This window comes from Lathyrus oleraceus, chromosome 4, assembly GCF_024323335.1.
Source record: "Lathyrus oleraceus cultivar Zhongwan6 chromosome 4, CAAS_Psat_ZW6_1.0, whole genome shotgun sequence".
Lineage (NCBI taxonomy): Eukaryota > Viridiplantae > Streptophyta > Magnoliopsida > Fabales > Fabaceae > Lathyrus > Lathyrus oleraceus.
Window position 1 is genome coordinate 21015383 of NC_066582.1, and position 13424 is coordinate 21028806.

A 13424-nucleotide genomic window follows, 5' to 3' on the forward strand; every position below is an offset into this window, starting at 1 on the left:
TGAGTCTAATGCAAGAACTAAAGTTCTTTCTGGGAATTCAAATTAACCAAACTTCAGAAGTCACATATGTTCATCAAAGCAAAATTATTAAAGATGTTCTGAAGAAATTTGACATGGCTAACTGCAACTCTGCAAAAACTCCAATGCATCCAACATGCATTCTTGAAAAAGAAGAAGTAAGCTCAAAGGTTTGTCAGAAGCTCTATCGAGGTATGATAGGCTCTCTTCTCTATCTGACTGCTACTCGTCCTGATATTCTCTTTAGTGTCTGTCTCTGTGCCAGATTCCAATCAGATCCTAGAGAATCTCATTTAACAGCAGTTAAGAGAATTCTTAAGTATCTGAAAGGAACTCCTAACATGGGCCTGATGTATAAGAAAACATCAGAGTATAGACTTTCTGGTTACTGTGATGCAGATTATGCAGGAGATAGACTAGAACAAAAAAGCACATCTGGAAATTGCCAGCTTCTGGGAAACAATCTAATCTCCTAGGCTAGCAAAAGACAGTCAACTATCGCTCTATCAACTGCAGAAGCAGAATATATCTCAGCATCACTGTGCACAACTCAGATGCTCTAGATGAAGCATCAGTTAGAAGATCTGTAAATTTTTGAGAGTAACATTCCTATCTTCTGTGATAATACTGCTGCCATTTGTCTAAGTAAGAATCCCATTCTACATTCCAGAGCTAAACACATTGAAATAAAACATCATTTTATCAGAGACTATGTTCAGAAAGGGATAGTAACATTGAAGTTCATTGATACAGATCATCAATGGGCAGATATCTTTACTAAGCCTCTAGCTGAAGATAGATTTCTTTTTATCTTAGAAAATCTGAACATTCAAAATTGTCCAGAATGAAGTGTGGCTCTGAAAATGTAAAATGAGACTCTGACATAAACAAATGTGTTTCTGCCTCTGACTCTGATAATTCTACCAAGTTAAGAAGATATCTGAGTTAGAAATCTCCAGGAACCAATCCTTTGGTATTCCTGAAGATCAGATACATCAACACGTGGAGCACTTAGCGTCCAACCCTAGAACTTCTAGACAGCTGTCCAGAAGAAGATCAAAGGTGAAACATTTGAGATCTCCTCGAGCAGTGTGCGTACTGTTGGGATTAGACATTCATTAATTGGCCTTAATCATTTCTCCCCCAAGCGTGCTTACTTGAGCCTTGTGCTAACGCAATATTGTGTGTTGTTTTGCATGTGTTTTAACTTAGGGTATTTAAACACTTTTCTCACATTTCACACACTTATCACTCTCACTCACTCTAAAACCCTAAACCCTCTCTGAAGCGTCTCTCAACTACTCATCTTCATCTTCTTCTTCAACTATGGATGCTCAACAACAAGAAGTTTTCAACTTCTCTCAACAAATGGAATCCACCACCACTGCCCAAACTTCAAGCATTTCAACTCCAATGGTTACAGGCGTTTCCACTACCCCAGTATACAAGGAACCCCATATCCTTGATCGTTTACCTCACATCAACCTAGCAACTCCCTTTGAGGGATTGGATGTGTTATGTGAAACACTGGTGGATTTTGACAACTTGAGAAGAAATGGAGTTGATCTTACTGAAGAACTTCATCAACAAGGTTGGGGAAACTACTTCCAAAGGCTCTATGGCCCTGTTTACCCACTTCTCGTCAAGGAGTTCTGGAGATTTGCAGATGCTGATGACCATTTCATCGTCTCCTTTGTTTTGGGGGTAAAGATAGTAATTACTGAAGAGTCAATTGCTTCTTTGTTGAACATGGAGAAAGATGGAGGAAAAAGGATTTACAACATCAACCCTAGATCAAGGCGCGTTGCTGAAGTAATCAATCCAACCATCTTCAAACCCAACACTGAAGGAAATCCTTCAAAGAACAAAGAGCTGCATCAGAACCTCAGAGTGTGGCTCAAGATCATTCTGGGAACTATTCACCACCGCCCAGCCTCAAACTCCTCTGATTACATCAATGCAGATCAGAAGTGCATTCTGTATTGCATTCACAAGGGTGTGAAGATCTGCCTTCCTGCACTACTCTTCAGATACCTAAGAGACTCTGTCAGGGAGACCAGAAACAACATGAAGCCCAGATCCTACATCCCTCTGGGAAGATTGTTATCTGATGTTTTCATCGAGAATGGGCTGATATATCATCTGGAGAAGGCCAAGCTGATGCTAGATCTGGCAATAGACACTGGGAAGCCTCTGAACGCCAGAAACCTCAAGAGTATGGGAATAATAAAGAAGATTCAAGTCAGACCCACGCTGGACACTTCCTGGGATTCCTTGAAAGATCAGAGGAAGCTGCCTCATGGTCTTGCTAGGTTCTACAAGAATGAACCCAGAGATGCGGTTGCTATCTATCTTAATCGTCTTCTGCATGAAGGTGTTGACATCTCTGACTTCAGCCTCGACGATTGTCTAGATTCAGAAGAAGACTTCGTCAGATACAAGAGAGGTCTCTCTGAGAAGAAGATAACATCACAGGCAAAGAAGGCAAGACTTGGAGAATCTTTTGGAAGCAGATCTCCAGCTCCTCTGCAAATTTCTACTGGTACGTCTGTTCCTCCTATTTCCTCTGAACCTCTGATGGTTTCCTCTACTCCTTCCTCTAATCATCTCCCAACACCACCCATTTATACAACCTCTGAAATCCCACCTTCTACAACCAGAACCTCACAACCTTCACCAATTTTAAATATCGCCCATACATTCATACCTCCTTCTGAACCTGAGCAAATGAACCAAAGAACTTCCTCTTCATCATCTTCAGAACCAGAATCACCCCCATACTTTCAAATCTCCTCTGACCAAGAATACTCTGACCCTGACTCCCCAACCTTAGCCCAAATTCAGGCTCAAAACCTTGTTTCACAACATCCAACACAAACACAATCTGAAGCAACTTCACCTCCACCAGAACAAACAACCAACATTACTTCTGAAGACCAACCCTCTGAAACTCAACCCTCTAACCTCCACACCTCTGATATCACACCTTCAAACATCTCCGCTGAATCTGAACCATTAGACTTAAACCCTCTTTACGCTTCACCCCAAAGATCTGAACCTCCACCTGAAGCAGAATCTGAACCTCTCACATTAAATCTCAGCCCTCCAACATCTCCACCTCATACCTCTGAACCTGACCTTTCTATACCTACCCTTGAGGAAGCCATCATGCTGGTCGCAGGGACTTCAGTACAAAAGGTCAAGTCTCTGACCACTAACTCTGAAGTCAGTAATGATCCTGACTCTGTAAGGACACACTGGAACAGAGTCATTGGCTGGATGACCTCTGAGGCTTTTAGACTGAAGAACATCTCTGAACAAGTCAGAAATGGCTACATCAGAGATGCTGAGGCAAGACTTCAGGAAAGACTTGCAAGAGAAGCTGAAGCCAGAAGGCTGGAAGAAGAGAGATTAGCAAGAGAAGCTGAAGAACAGGCTAGAAGGCTGGAGGAAGAAAGAGCAAGAGAAGCTGAAGTTCTAAGGATAAAGGAAGCTGAAGCACAAGCTGCTGCTGAAGCTGAAGCGCTGGCTGCTGCTGAAGCACAGCAGGCTCTGACTCAGGGGGAGTCTTCTTCTTCTGTTATCCCTATGGTTCTCCAGACGCTGAAAGAACTTAAGCAAGATCAGAATGAACTCCGTGCCAGAATGGATAAGCAAGACACAGTCAACGACAACATTCAGAACATGCTGGCTATGTTGCTTCAGAGAATGCCTCCGCCTCCGAACCCCTAGGCACTTAGGATATTTTTTTTGCTTGCCTGTCGTTTTGTTTGCTTTCTCTGATTCTGATGTTTTTCCTGTTCTTGTTGCCTTTGTGCTTTTATCTGAATACAATGTTTTTCTCTTCAATTATTTATTTTTTGCTATGTCTTTTTGATTCTGACAAAAAGGGGGAGAAGTCATTAATAGCTCTGATGAAAATATTGTCTAAATACCTTAAGCATTCTGCAACATATTTTTCTTAAAAATAAATTTATCTAACCTGGACTTAAGAAATTGCAGAAGGTATCAAGAAACCTCTTTACTTAGAAGCTCTGGTAAGAACTTCTGAACTCCCTAGCACTATCTCAGGGGGAGCTCTTATCTATCTGATCTGATATTTTATATGTTTCATCTGCTAATTAAGATTGTTTTGTCATCTTAAAAAAGGGGGAGATTGTAAGAACAAAAATTGTTCTACAACAGATTCCTTGATTTTGATGATAACAAAGGATGAAACCAAAAATGGCACCCTAACGAAAAGTTTCTAAGTGTGCAGGGTTCTAAAGAAAGAAGGAAGAGATCTGATGATGTCATCAAATACAGAACCAGATCAGATACAAATTATCAGAAGATAAGAAGCATCTGAAGTAGAAACACGTTCAACGAAGTCCAACTCTGAGCAAAACAGCAATGTATCAGAAGCATCTAAACAAGAAGTACGCTCTAGAAGTTCTGATTCTGAACAACAGTATGTCAAACTTCAGAAGCTCTTGGCGCTATTTGAAGAAATCATCAGAACTCAAAAGAGATCAACATCAGAAGCAAGACTCCAAGATTCTCAGATACACGAAGACTCTGATCATGGAATTGCTAATTATGAAAGAGTAACGTTAAAGTCAAGTAAAGGTTTGCAAATGGATTTCCTAATACAAAAAGAGACGTTAATCTCCAATTTCAATAAAGAAGATACTATATGTGGTAAGTAGTCATTTCAAGGAGAGAAAGTTATCCTGCAAAAGCTATTTAAGTGATGGCGTAAATTCATTTTAATATCCACCAGTTTCAACCACCACTTCTCTTCTATATAAAAAGGACTGCAAATCAACATTCAGCACACAACACATACAAGGAAAAATTATACTGAAACATCAACGCTCAAGAAAACACTCGTGCTCTCTAAATCTTCACGAAGCTTTTGCTTATAACGTGAATCACTTTGTTCTTACTATTGTAACACTTGCTTATCTTAAAAGCACTCTAGATTACATAAATCTTTTATCTATTGTTTGTTTATTTCCTCAAGTGACTCTGTGTAGTCTGTATACTTGAGAGGACTAAGAGATCTTTCTCTTAGACGTTGTTTGTAATCAATCTTTCAAGATTAGTGGATTAAGTCCTTGTTGAAGGCGAAATCACCTTGGCCGGGTGGACTGGAGTAGCTTTGTGTTATAAGCGAACCAGTATAAAATCATTGTGTGATTTTCATTTTGAAAAAGCGCTTATTTTCCAAACAATTCAAACCCCCCTTTCTTGTTTTTCTCACCTTCACAGGGAACTGCAGGGGATAACAAGAAAGAAAAAATCAATCTAGAAACAAACTAGAAAGACACAATCAAACAAGACTCAACCCGATGAGGATATAACTCAGGGGAGTAATTCCATCCTGATACACAACTGGGGACAGAAACGGAAACAATAATCATCCACGAGGACATAACTCAGTGGGGAAGAAAGAAGAAAAGATAGACACTTTCTGCCCATGGGGCTGACTCTATATGGAGAGATCAGACACAAACATCTACTTGGGGAAGAATGTTTCACCAACAGTAGGGGATAACAAACAAAGATATATGGCAAAGAATGCAACATGAATATCTGAATGCTATGATTATGCATGTATATGCATGATTTGTGTATGATTAATGCTGACAAACAGACATATCTAACACAAACAAGCCCAAGAAACATGAACAGACACTCGACAAACGTCTCGACAAGAAGGGCAAAGCCTATTAGAGAACTCAAGCTTGGTAACAACCCGAGAAATAATGAAAATTAATCATCGGGGATATCAAAACCCTATCCCATCGCTACACTTGCTGAGGATACAAAGAAGACATATTCAGGAGCAGCGAAAGAAGAGAAAACAGAGAACTCAACTCTGATGGGGATCACCTCTGAAACAAAAGAAAACTTCCGGCAGCAAACAATCCTGATGAAAGGAAGATGCAAAAGAACCTATCGGGGAATTTCTATCAACTCTCTCGGGGACAGGTGGTTAAAACAATAAGATCCATCGGAGAAGAAACTCTACTGGGGAAGCTTATCAAGGAATGATGTGAAACTCCGTGGGGACACAACCACCAACCAGATGTACACCAATCAAAACAAATCCCTTCTATCTGCCGGAGAGGAAATTCTGTAAAAGGGAATAATAGCATATTGCTCCATTGGGGAAACAATTATCTGGAAAGATAGCTCTGCGGGGAACACATGCCTACTCTGCTGGAGATTCCTACTCATGCTGGGGAAAGACAAACTTCCTCATGAGTAGATACTCAAAATAATGAGGCAAGGTAAGTTCTTAACTTAAAGCATATCAATTTTTATCGATCTATACGGGATTTTAGGTCAGTCCACTCAATGGATGACAACCATACAAATGATAAAACACAGATGCTAGCGTCAGACTCTCTGGGAAGCTGATGATATATCATACTTTCTGCGCTCGCTGGGGACAATTTGAACACCGATGAAGAGGATATAAGAATTCCAAAATATGAACAAATGTTTTACCCTTTGGTAACATTACTATCCTTGGAAAAGCACCGAGGACATCCCACTTATCCTTTCAGTCATTATGAGTGTTCATTTTGTTTAAAACAGTTTATTTATGAAAACTTTATTTGTTTAAAACAATGATATTTATCAATTAAACATGCAAAAGTTTGTTAAACAGAAACAAATAAGAGTGCAAAGAATTGGATAAAGGCTCAAATTTATTTAAGAGAATGGTAGTCCGCAAGTGGCGAGACTCCATGGATCTTTACAAATTTGAAATTGGTGATATACATGGAAAAAGGGCTACATTGAACATAATGACCGTTTCTCCACCAACTCTGAATCCACTGTATTCGAAACTTCAGTTGATGACGACTGAGCGAGATTATTTGACAGATGACATTTGTAGAACAAAGTCTTGTCAGGATGTAGTTACTTGCCAAATCCCTAATTTTTTCCTAGATTGCCCTAGGGTGAGGTACTCAATCTAGCAGGATATATATATTCATCATTTTTTTATGTCTCTAACTTTTGCTTGGATCGTCCTTTCGGGTTTTCAATCCACCAAGACACTCTGTTTTTTTGCCTAAGCCGCCCTTTTGGGTTTTCAACTTAGCGAGCTATTCTGTTTTTATTTTTAGGCGCAGTATTTCTTGACTGCATCTGAATTCACAGGACGAGTGAAATCCTCCCCATCCATAGTTGTGAGCAACAAAGCACCGCTTGAAAAGGCTCTCTTAACAACGTATGAACCTTCATAGTTTGGAGTCCACTTGCCCCTGGAATCGGGCGCGAAAGACAAGACTTTCTTGAGCACGAGGTCACCTTCTCAGAACACACGAGGCTTGACCTTTTTATCAAAGGCTTTCTTCATCCTTTGCTGATACAACTGACCATGGCACATGGTAGTTAATCTCTTCTCTTCAATCAAATTTAGTTGGTCATAACGACTCCGAACCCATTCAGCCTCAATCAACTTGGCTTCCATCAAGACCATGTTCTGAATAATCTTCTTGATGTTCTTGTTAACAGCTTCAACATCCCCATTCATCTTGGGTCTATAAGGAGAAGAATTATGATGTGCAATCTTGAACTCGCTACATAGCTCTTTCATCATCTTATTGTTCAAGTTAGATCAATTATCAGTAATGATCTTGTCTGGTGCACCATACTAGCATATGAGTTGGTTCTTGATAAACCTCACAACCCCCTGCCTGGTCACATTTGCGTACAATTCCGCTTCAACCCACTTGGTGAAGTAATCAATGGCTACAAGAATAAAACGATGATCGTTCGACGCCTTCAGTTCAATCATGCCAATCATGTCAATTCCCCACATGGAGAAAGTCCATGGTGAGGAAATAACATTCAGAAGTGTCGGGGGAATATGAATCTTGTCCGCATAAATCTGACACTTATGGCATTTCTTCACATACTTGCAGCAATCAAATTCCATTGTCAGCCAATAGTAGCCTGCTCTCAACATCTTCTTCGCCATAGCATGTCCATTGGAATGAGTACCAAATGAGCCCTCATGGACTTCTGTCATCAATAGGTCTACTTCGAGTCTATCCACACATCTGAGCAGAACCTGGTCAAAATTCCTCTTATAATGCACATTACCATTAAGGTAGAAACTTCCAGATAATCTCCTCAAAGTCTTCTTATCTTTAACAGATGCCCCAGGCGGGTAAGTCGGACTCTGGTGAAAACACTTGATATCATAATACCACAGCTTATCATCTTTGACCTCCTCAATTGCAAACACGTGAGCTGGTCTATCCAAGCGCATCACGGTAATATTTGGGACTTCATTCCAATAATTGACAGCAATCATTGAAGCAAGCGTAGCGAGAGCATCCACCATCTGATTCTCATCTCGAGGAATATGATGGAAGTCAACTTTAGTAAAGAAAGTTGAAATCCTCCTCGCATAATATCTATATGGGATAAGGCCAGGCTGATTCGTCTCCCATTCCCCCTTAATCTGATTAACAACAAGGGCCGAATCACCATACACATCAAGATGTTTGATCCTAAGATCAATACATTCTTCCAAACCTATAATACAAGCCTCATACTCCGCCATATTATTCGTGCATTTTAAAGTTAGCCTTGTTGTAAAATGAAAATGTGTGCCTTGAGGAGTAATAATCACTTTCCCAATACCATTTCCATACTGATTGACAGCGCCATCGAACACCATACCCCATCGGGAACCAGGCTTTGGCCCTTCATCGAGCGTAGGCTCATCACAATCTTTCATCTTCAAATATAAAATCTCCTCATCAGGGAAGTCATATTGTACGGACTGATAATCTTCAATTGGTTGATGCGCCAAATGATCAGCCAAGATACTACCTTTAATAGCTTTTTAAGCTCGATACTCAATATCATACTCAGATAACAACATCTGCCAACAGGCAATTCTCCCAGTTAAAGCAAGCTTCTCAAAGATATACTTGATCGGATCCATTTTGGATATCAACCAAGTTGTATGATTCAACATATACTGGCGTAAACACTTAGCAGCCCAAGCCAAAGCACAACATGTCTTCTCAAGCATTGAGTACCGAGACTCACAGTCAGTGAACTTCTTACTCAAGTAGTAAATTACATACTCTTTCTTTTCTGACTCATCTTGCTTACCAAGGACACAACCCATGGAATCATCAAGCACAGTCAGATACTCTTTAATAATGTCAAAGACTTTTTGGCAATCCTCGGTCCAATCATGTTGTTGATCATTCCAGAGGAGCTTGAATATAGGCGCACATGTGGCAGTCATGTGGGATATAAATCTCAAAATGTAATTCAAACGGCCAAGAAAACCTCAGACTTGCTTCTCAGTTTTGGGCGCATGCATCTCTTGTATTGCTTTGACCTTGGAAGGATCAACTTCAATACCTCTCTCGCTGACAATAAAGCCCAATAACTTGCCGGACCGGACTCCAAATGTACACTTGTTCGGATTCAAGCGGAGTTTATACTTCCTCAAACGCTGGAAAAGCTTCAATAAGTGCTCTACATGTTCAACTTCCATTTTCGACTTTGCAATCATATCATCAACATACACCTCGATTTCCTTGTGCATCATATCATGAAACAAGGTAGTCATAGCACGTTGATACGTGGCTCCGGCGTTCTTCAAACCGAAGGGCATCACTCGATAACAGAATGTTCCCCAAGGTGTGATGAATGTTGTCTTCTCCATATCCTCGGGTGCCATTTTAATCTGATTATAACCGAAAAAACCGTCCATAAATGAAAAGACATTGAATTTAGCAGTATTGTCTACCAACATATCAATGTGTGGTAGAGGAAAATCATCTTTTGGACTAACTTTATTCAAGTCACGATAATCCACACACGTTCGGACTTTTCCATCTTTCTTAGGCACAAGCACAATATTGGCCACCCATTGAGGATATGTAGAAGTCACAAAAAACCCCACATTAATTTGCTTCTGAATTTCTTCTTTAATCTTCACTTCCATATCAGGATGAGTTCTGCTGAGCTTTTGCTTCATAGGCACACACTCAGGCTTCAACGGCAAGAAATGTTGCACGATATCAGTATCTAGACCAGGCATGTCTTCATAAGACCAGGCAAAGACGTCGATATATTCTCGTTGCAACTCAATCAATCCCTTCTTAACAGACTCTTCAAGGAGTGCCCCAATCTTCACTTCACGAATGCAATCCTCAGACCCCAAGTTGACCGTTTCCAGATTCTCAAGATGTGGCTGAATGATCTTCTCCTCGTGCTCAAGCAGACGAGTAATCTCATCAGGAATCTCTTAAACATCGTCTTTTTCTGCCTCAAATACAGGGAACTCAAAATTGGGAGATGGTGTTGGATCATTATGTTCAATGGGTCTGATTAACCTGCATAATGATTTTGAGTATAAAAGAGATTTCAGAATTCAAACAAGGCAAATCATTATGCAGATGGAAGATTGATTTTATTCTCTTTTTTAGGGCTTTATGGTGATCACCAATTTCATGCGAAAAGCAAAAATGAAAAATAATTTGAAAAACAAACATTTAACATGCGATTATTGAATGAATATCATTGTATTAATCAATTATGCCAACAGTGTCTTCACTTCTCCTTATGGCATGGGAGAAGGGTTTTTAAACAAAATGAACACATTACGTTTACTTATGGATAACTGTTGAAACATCAACAACGACCCAATTATTGTAGATTCCTCCAGGTATGACAATGTTGCCAAGGTCTTCCTCTTCATCTTCTTCAATGATGGCAGCAGCTTCCTGATCTTCAACGGTGTGGATGAAACCTCCACTCTGGAATAGCCCTAGATCATTAGAAACACTAGAAGAATACCCTATACCAGCCCTGGACTTATTATCTTCCATCTTTATCGTTTTCCATAAACCAGTAGCTGCACCATGCTCGATGGCCAACTCCGCGTCATTATAGGAGACAAATGAAGAAAGTCCTTTCCTAGAAGGCTCAACAATTAATAAGGCTTGGAACGGAGTTCCAACCTCATCCTTAGCATCAATGTAGGAAAAGGAAGATAAATGGCTGACCAAGAGAGCCTTCTCTCCCCCTATCACCACCAACTTTTTGTTCTTGATGAACTTCAACTTTTGGTGTAGGGTGGATGTCACGGCGCCTGCCTCGTGAATCCATGGTCTACCAAGCAAACAGCTGTATGACGGATGTATATCCATAACTTGGAAAATGATATGGAAATCACTGGGTCCAATCTTGACCGGGAGGTCTAATTCACCGATCACGGTTTTACACGATCCATCAAAAGCCTTCACTACCACTCCACTTTACCTCATGGGAGGCCCCTGATATGAAAGTTTGGCAAGAGTAGACTTTGGCAATACATTAAGTGATGACCCTGTGTCCACCAACACATTGGACAAGGCATCGTCTTTACAGTTCATGGAGATATGTAAAGCCAAATTATGGTCTTTTCCCTCCTCGGGAAGATCATCATCACAGAAACTCAAGTTGTTGCGGGCAGTTATATTTGCAACAATGCTATCAAACTGCTCAATCGTGACATCGTGATCCACATATGCGACGTCCAACACCCTCTGCAACGCTTCACGGTATGGCTCTGAATTCATCAACACAGATAAGACAGATATCTTTGATGGAGTTTGAAGCAACTGTTCCACAACATGGTACTCACTCTTCTTGATGAGCCTCAATATCTCATCACCTTCCTCTTTCAACATGCCAGACTGGCCAACCAGGATAGGAGTTTTAACAGATTTGATAACAACAGGGTCAACGCCCTTCACAACAGGACTAGAATGATTTGAAGAAGAAGTCCCCACGGGACCAGCAGAACTGACAACATCCTTCTTCACGATGTCTTCATGGGATTTTGGCTGAGCCGAGAAAACACGACCACTACGGGTCACTCCACTAAACTCGGATATGCTTATCACAGAGGTTGAGGGCAACGACACCTCCTTCCCATCTTCCAGTATAACAACATTGTAACGGTACGGAACCGCTTTATCTGACACATACGGGACAGGGCCCGCTGGCTTAATCACAAGAGTTGCCGACACTTTCTTCTTGCTGCCATCATACTTGATGACAACAGGATCAGGAATCTTGAACACTAGAGTGATAACATCAACTTCATCCTCATTACGATTCTGAAGTATCTCGATCATCCCTTAGTCTATCATCTCTTGGATGTCCTTCCTCACCTGACGGCATCCTCTTTCATTAACAGTGCACACCTGGCACCTATCATGATCATGCTCATAATGATTGTGCTCACCACACAGCTTATGCATCTCTACCAAGGATTGCCTTATGTCATTCACATAAAGTACTTTGTATTTACCAGGGCACCCCTAAACCATATTGACAGCTGCCTTCCCATGCTCGGGCAATGGGTTCTTCTTCACATTAGGGCCTACATCCTCGAAGAATAGTATCCCACTCCTCACAAGGTCTTGCACCTTGGTCTTCAAATGAAAACAATTCTCCATGTCATGTCCGGGAGCACCGGAATGATACACACAGTGAAGTTCGGGCTTGTACCACCATTGAGGATTGGCTGGCACAGCAGGAGGATCTCGTGGAGTTATCAACTTCCTATCGATTAAGGAAGGATACAATTCAGCATAGGTCATAGGAATCGGGTCAAAAGTCACCCTCTTCCTGTCATAGTTGCTGGTGCTGGTGTTATTATTGTTGTGTGGCTGGTAGGCCAGTTGTTGTTGACGATGTTTTTGTGGTTGTTGAACTTCTCTGAAAGCAGGTGTTATATGAGCCACCTGGTGTTGGTTAACAGTTGGTTGGACTTCTTTCCTCCTCATAGAGGGTCTTCTTTTAACATGGGAAGAAATAACATGAGTCTCCCCTTCCTTCTTCCTGGCAAATCCTCCATATTTCTTTGCCGAATTATCCTCACGGGACAGACGTCTTTCTCGGACTCCCACTTCTAGCCTCATCCCCATATTTACCATTTTGGTAAAGTCCGAGGGAGCAATAGAAATCATGCGCTCATAGTAGAAAGAGCTCAAAGTCTTCAGGAAGATCTTTGTCATTTCCTTCTCCTTCAATGGGGGCACTATCTGAGCTGCCAATTCTCGCCACCTCTGGGCGTATTCCTTGAAGGTCTCCTTATCCTTCTGGGATATTGCCCTCAGCTAATCTCTGTCTCGAGCCATGTCCATATTGTATTTATATTGTTTCACGAAAGCCTCTCCAAGATCATTGAAAGTGCAGATGCTTGCACTCTCTAGCCCCATATACCGACGGAGCGCATCACCTGTCAGGCTATCCTGAAACTAGTGAATTAGCAGTTGATCATTATCTATTTGGGTCGACATCTTACGAGCATACATCACAAGGTGGCTGAGTAGGCACGTGTTTCCCTTATATTTCTCAAAGTCAGGAATTTTGAATTC